Source organism: Canis lupus, chromosome 22 (genome assembly GCF_003254725.2).
Source record: "Canis lupus dingo isolate Sandy chromosome 22, ASM325472v2, whole genome shotgun sequence".
Lineage (NCBI taxonomy): Eukaryota > Metazoa > Chordata > Mammalia > Carnivora > Canidae > Canis > Canis lupus.
Genome location: NC_064264.1, coordinates 12592419 through 12598701, shown reverse-complemented (window position 1 = coordinate 12598701; position 6283 = coordinate 12592419).

The window sequence follows — 6283 nt, the reverse complement described above, 5'->3', positions numbered from 1 at the left end:
AGATAAAAAACAATCTTTTTCAAAAACACCTTAAATGTGTTACTGCTTTAATAATAGGCCATTTTTTAATGCAAATATATTTTGCATTTCTTTCCCAAGCTTCCATTTATTTTCCCTGTGAGCCTGAATTTCAAGAAGAATGCAAAATCCTTAATGGGAAAAGAGAGAAAGTGTTTTAAATTTCTCTCCACAATTATACACAAACCTTCTGTCTTCTGTGGCAGTTGATGAACTATATATAATATTAGTAATTAACCATATACAATACCAGATCATATGTTTTTCACTCTTGGTACCTTATATGCTACTTCAGATTCTATACTTATCTCTCCTATCACTATCTCCACTCAAATTCTTATGTTTGTAAAGCAATGACAACAATAAAGTAAATTAGACACATTCTGCACAATATCATTGGAAAAGCAGATTTTCTATCCAAACAACTTATAAATTTCTTCAACTGTATCTTTTGTCCCATAAAACTCGAGCTCACTTTCATACACTGATGGAACCTTTATTATCTGACCCAAGAAAATGTACTTTGTTTTCTTTCCCCCTCCAACTGACAAGTGGCACTATTATAGCTCCAGAAATTTCATTCCAAATGCAGAATGTGGGCATTCATTCACTTACCAACCTTTCACACAAAGAATTTGAATATTAATGTATCAACTAGAAAAAATTTTGTGTACTAGCTTGATTGGTAGACTTGTAGGAGAAAAAAATTCTTCCTCTACCATTCTAGGTTCTTGGATGAGTCCTCTTGTCCCAATTCATCCCTCCCACCCCATATTAAATAGACATTAACAGGAGAAAAACAAACACAAAATTAGTAAGATGTATACCCCTGCTATACATGGAAAATGACCAGGAAAACTGAGTAATCCCAAAATGAAGGAAGCCACCACTTTAAATACCCTCTTTAGCTAAAGACAAAAAAAGATGCTGCAGAGGTGGGGAGGCAATGATGGGAGGTTATCAGGTAAAACACAGTAAACTGCAGTACGGTTGTTATGCATATTTAATTGGCCACTCTCCACTGACAAGAGTTTCCAAAAATTTGGTCAAAGTGCAAAGTTCATGCTACAGAGAAGGAGACACCCTTACAGTAAAGATTCCCCTTATAAACGTAATGGTCTCTTACAAAAGGGTAACTTGTACTAGATTTTCAGAGGTTTTCTTATGTCTGCTGTTTCTTAAAAATAACCAGCTCAAAATAATCTTTATGCCAAAGAGGCATATTCTGGGGTGGTATATTTTGTTCCCCTTCATTATAAACCAGTGACACATGTGTTTTGACATTTTTGATAAAGTAGTGATCTACTGTGAAATTCTTTGTGTATTTTAATGCATTTTGTTCTTAACCCTTACCAGGTAGTGGAAACACGTCTTAAAACATTAAGCAGTAATGATAACAAATACTACAGTAAATCCACAAACTAAAAAATTCTGTCAAAGATATAAATCATGAGTTTTAACAACCTTGGTCATCTTCTACCTTTAATTTGGCATTCCTTTTAAGCTAGCCCGCTGTGTGTCCTAAAGCACAAGAAAAAAAAAAAAACAGAAACATACAATATATATCATAAAATAATATTGAAGTGAAAGTGAAATTCCTTCTAAGAACAGAACAAGTATCTACCTGCCACCCCACCCTAATTTAGGAAAAGTTACCGTTTGTCTCATTTCTCTTTCACTACTGTTTTAGTGTTTTAGAAATGCATTATGTAGGAAAAGTAGCAGATTACTGGTAATCTAATCACAAAGAAGGTTATAGCAACCTCCCAGAACTCAAAGGGACTGCCTGCAGGCAGCCTTCTCTTCAGATAAGGGAAAATGCAGGATACAAAGAAAGGTATTCTCCATTATAAAGGCTTTTAACAAAGAGTACAAAGAAAAGAGAAAGGCCTATTAGGCTTTAGATGTAGAAATGTTGCCTCAGAGAAAAGTATTATTCATCTTAAAGGATGCTGGCAAAGAGAAAGAAGAGAAAAGGAACAGAAAAGCAGGTTTGAACCCCGAAACTATCACCCTCTGTGACAGCACTTCATACTGATTCTGATGATTTTAACCCTTTGCCAACAAATATGTTGAAATAAATATAAAATCAAGCTTGAAAACTGTCAATATAGGATCCAATAACAAAACTAACAACTGTGAATGTAAACTTTATTTCACTGAAAATAGTAACAGCTTTTAACACATCATTTCAAAAAAAAAAGTTTTATATACTTTCAGATTAATATTACTAAATACATAAAAGCTTTAGTGAATTTTGATCAGTTCAATACTGTTATTCTCTGTGGGGTTACAGATGTAAAGCTTGCAAATATGTAACTACGTAGAGAGGTTGTATGCCTTAGAGTTGACTGAGACTCAGATGTAGGGAGAGCTAATGTAGAGAGCGTGCCCAGAAGGCCAAGGACAGATTCAGCGTTTCACATTTTTAGTTCTCTTAATACTCCCGTGTAGGAAGTGTGCTGCTTTAATGCCCATTTTACGAAGAAACTGAAGCACCAAAAGATTAAGTAACTCGCCCAAAATTGTGTTAGTGAATATTGCATGCTCTAAGTAGAGTCCTCATTCCAACTCCAGCAGCTAGCCTCCAGGATGGCTGCTCTTACATGAAGTGTACTATGGAAATGGACTCCTCTGGCCTTTAACTAACTTATCCGGCAACAAGTCTCATCACTTATTCCTTCCTGTATAAAATTATATTAAAATTATTTGGGGTGCCACCCCAAAATATGCTTCTTTGGCATAAGGATTATTTTGAGCTGATTATTTTTTCAAAACTGCAGACATAAGAGAATCTCTGAAAACAGAATTGAAATTACTTTTTTTGTGAGGGAAATTTCCATTTATAAGGGAAATCTCATTTGTAAGAGTGTATCCCCCTATTGTATCAGGAAGAGAAGGATGACTCTAAGTCACAAGAAAGTTTTATCAATAAAGAACACACACACTTATATCTGCATCCCCCTTACCCTTGGTCACTGTGTTTTTCCTGATAATCTTCCTTAACTGACCAACATCTTTCTTTTGACTATAGCTATGGATGGTATTTATGATGGTGGCTTAGGCAATTCAGGGATTTTCCCCCTGAATATCTCTGAAGTATATAGGAGGTATATATGTTGATCAACTTTTGTTTGTTTTCCTTTTATTAATCTTTGATTATGCGGGGAGAAAATCTCAGCCACAGAATCTAGAAAAGAGTGTGAAGTTGAATAAAGGAAACTTCATTTAAAACAGAGTCAGCAGGCCCATGAGGGCGCTTTCATATCCTACCACTTGTCATCAATCGTACTTCAACAGAAAGAGATCTTGAATCCCAACAGAGAGAATCCTACCCTACAACTCACAGGAGAAAGAAAGAATTTCTCCTTGCCTGGCAACAAGCTCATCCAATAAGAAAATACCACGACTCAACCAATGAGAAACCTGTACTACCCTGAACTCTAGCCTTCCTCCAATGGTTTCTCATTCAAAGCAGCCCCTCCAAACTTCCTCCTATTATAAAGTCCCAGGTCTTTGATCTTTGGACTTGCTCATAGCTTGCCATAGCCCCCATGTCCAGAATTACAAATCCTCTGTTATTACTAAATAAACCCATTTTGCTGGTAATATAATTGGCTGTTTTACTTTTAAGGTCAACAGTAGAAAAAAATTTATTTCTCCTCCTCCATTGGGTTTAGATTAACATACACTTTTTTGTGGTTGTTCCTTTCCTCTCCTTTCTGCTCTTTCTTCTTCCCTGTTTTCTCTGTCTCTAAAATATCCCTGTGCAATTCCAAGTTATTCCCTCTCACTATACATCTATGTCTATATGCATATGCGTGCCATTGTTCTATTACATTTATATGCCTATATCTGTATCACTGTTAATAATTTGTGATATTTGTATCATCTGTACCTATAACATTCACTTTTATATATACTTTAGATAAATAAATCCCTAACAAATAGGTATTATTTCATCAGAGTCTTCTCTACCTTTTTCTGTCCTCAGCTGAAATGTTTTCAGAGGCTGGATGTTTCATCAGTATAAACTTAATGGGTACAATGTTTTATTCCTTCTGTTTAAATGCAGAAGTAACTTGACCTTTGCATTGCTGAAACACTTTTTGAAAAGAAAGTTGACATTTCAACTGTCTCTAAATGACCCAAAAAGATTATCTGTAATAGGGCAGAGTGAATTTGGTTTTTCTCAGAGGAGGCATCTCTTGGCCTATGGATAGGGTACCTGTATACACCCCCTGGAAACATCATGTTAACCATGGGGAGTGCATAAAGAAACTTATTAAACTGAGTATTTTAGGGAAAAGAATTTTAATAAATTTTATATTAACACAAAGAATAAAGAGTATTATCAGCTCTTCTCTGAAGAGTGAATATAATTCCCTGAAAATAACAAAGATTATAAAATAATTTGGAGAACAAGGCTGCTAGTGACGGTAAAGCATTCTTTCATTCTTTTCTATAATAGAAGATAAAAATCCAATCCATTAAGATGACTGTGGAGAGGACAGAGAAAAAGAACAGAGAGGTCTAGGTATCATAAGTCATTATACCATTTTAAATTGGAACGTAGAAGAGAGACTCATGGGAAGATGAGATAGGCAGAAACAATCACCCAGGAGGTCTTAGCATTCCGGGTGACCAATTCAAATCTGATTTGAAGGGAGAATACAAGCTAGTTTAAAGACATGTGTAACATAGTCAATGTGATATGTAATACTGATTATTTTAGCCCTCCTGGATGGGGGTGAAAAGCCTGCAGGGTAGAAGGCTAATGAGGGGAGAGCTGCTGGTTCATAAGTCGAGTGCCTCGGGATCAATTGGTTAGGAGTGTCACAGCCCTTGGAACATCAGGGAACAGTCGCCCAGGGAGTGTGCTGAAATCCAGCTATCTGATCATTATCTCTAATACCTATAAAGCACTTTCAGACAAAGAACATTATATGAAAACACTCATCTGTGGTTTTTCTTAAAAGTTGCTTTTGTGTGTTTGTGTAATATGAAAAAAAATTCAAGTTTCCTTTTGGAATAAAAAGGATATAAAACTGAAGAATGCTTTGTATTTGTAAGAAAAAATAGTTCACTCGACATCTTTCTCAGTTATAAAATACAAGCCAAAGTCACATGTGAGAGAGGTAATGACAGAGCTGCCCTGAGCCCAGGAGACATTCCTTTCTAAGGACACTTATCTTGCATTTAACACACAACTAAGCAATGAATTTTGCTTAATCTCATTTGCAATCTTGACCAGAAAAAGGAAAAGTTATGATGCTCAGTTAATATAGGACTAATTCACATATTCCTGATTAACTATTACAGATAGCATAAAAAGAGAATGAAACTAAATTAGTAGTAAACATATCTATTTACCTACATAATAATGAAGAAGTTACAAAGTAATATGTGTATAAAATATAGCCACAGGATATATTTCACATACACATATTAAAGACTAGTGGTTATACTTGCATAAATCCAAATACTCCCTAACCGTAATGATTTCGACTGGGTAGTCATCTTAATGTCCTAAAGTTCAACTTGTTTGAGGCTTCTTGCCATTTTCATCCTACATTTTGTGCAACACAAAATAACAGCACTAAAACCCCCCAAATAAACAACTGAAACACCTGAATCTATTCTAACATGATTTTTAGGAAAACTATTATTTAAAAAGCTTTATCCATTCTTATTGTGGCTGAAAAGGCTGGAAGCAATGCACTTTATTTCACTCAGGGAGATAAGGGCAAAATAATAAATAACAGGGAAAATGACAAAACACCTAACTTGTTATCTAAACCTGCCTATGACTTCTAGGCATTCTTAGCTCTCAAAATGAATTTCAATTCTTCATAGGTGCCAAGGAAAAAAAAAAGTGATCCTGAAAGGATAGATTTCATAATTAGAATGAAGTGTACTAAACAGAAGGGGGGAAAAAAAGCATGAGACAGTGGACAGATGTGATTACAGTAATTGAAGTTTATCAGCAATTTTTTCAGGTTGTGGTCACATGTGACTTGAGTGGAAAGCAGGCTTTCTTTTCCATAATCGGTGACATTTTAGGAAGTTTCTAGAATGAATTTGATTCAGGGAAAATTATGTATTTTCCAACATCTCGCATTTTTATAGAGATAAAATCAGATTAAAATGAGCTTTATTATTCTTTTGCCCCCCCCCAAAAAAAACCCTAACAATGATATCAGAATATATAGACGCTGAAGTGCATTTGATAGAACTTAGAAAAGTCAGCTTATTTTTTTTTAAG